Source organism: Pygoscelis adeliae, unplaced genomic scaffold, assembly GCF_000699105.1.
Source record: "Pygoscelis adeliae isolate BGI_AS28 unplaced genomic scaffold, ASM69910v1 Scaffold13, whole genome shotgun sequence".
NCBI classification, from domain to species: domain Eukaryota; kingdom Metazoa; phylum Chordata; class Aves; order Sphenisciformes; family Spheniscidae; genus Pygoscelis; species Pygoscelis adeliae.
Window position 1 is genome coordinate 1031985 of NW_008824499.1, and position 1041 is coordinate 1033025.

The window sequence follows — 1041 nt, forward strand, 5'->3', positions numbered from 1 at the left end:
TGCAGTGTCGGAGCCCCAGTGCAACCAGTGCTGGTTGAGTGTGCAAGGCCAGCACTGCTCCGAGCGCGGGGGCTCTCCATCCATCCTCTGCCGAAGCACAGCTCTGGCTCCTGGCTGCGCTCGCTGAAGGGGTCCCTGTGTGCCGGGGAAGTGGGACAGTGCTGGGGCTGGGTGCGGGCAGGGGTCAGGGAGGCAGGCAGGGGCAGGGAACACTGCTTCCCTGCAGGCACTGCTTCCCTGCCTGCAAGGAGCTCTCCGATGCCCTGTTTTCCCCATCTGGGTTTGGACACCGGCGAGTTGTTTGATGGAGCCGGCAGTGCCGGAGCTGCCGGGTTTGGGGACCTGAGCTGCAGCCAAGTCCTGTTAGCGAGTCCTGGGCCCGATCCCTCCACCAGCTCCTCGTGTTGGTCCCAACCTCTTGGCCAAAACTTTGCAAATGAGCGGGTGGGCTGAGGCGTTCCTGGCAGGCGGGACGCCGGCTCCCAGCCTGGGCCCAGCCCTTCTGGTCTGCCTCTGCTGCCGGGAGGGTCCTGGGGCTCTCCCTCCCTCCGGCACCATTCGCAGTTGTCTGCAGAAATGCTCCCTGCCACGGGGACCTGGACATCGGTCCCGTGGCTCTGATGAGAGCTCAGAGGTCATAAGGTCTTCTGTGGGAAACATGCCTCGGACCTCAAGGAAGGTCCATAGTACGTTCTCGTGAAAAACCAATGTTGCTACTGCCCCTGGCTGTACCCATTACCCACCTCCTCACACCTCCTGTCCCAGCCGCAGGGGGACGGGGCAGAACAATTTTGCTCATGAGGCTCAGGCCCGCATTCAGTGCCGGGAGGAGTTTGCAGCAGGTCCCGAGCAGGTTTGCTGCCTCCCGGGCCCCCCTGTCTGGGCAGCCCCTGGTCTTGGCTGCTGCAGCCCAGAGGCGCTGGGCTGGGCGGGCGGCGGGATTGCTCAAGCAAATCCCGCGGATGAGGGTGAGGTCAATGGGAGTTTTGCTTATGAAAGGACGGGGTAATCGGGGCCTGTTGTGGCAGCGCCAGCAACCGA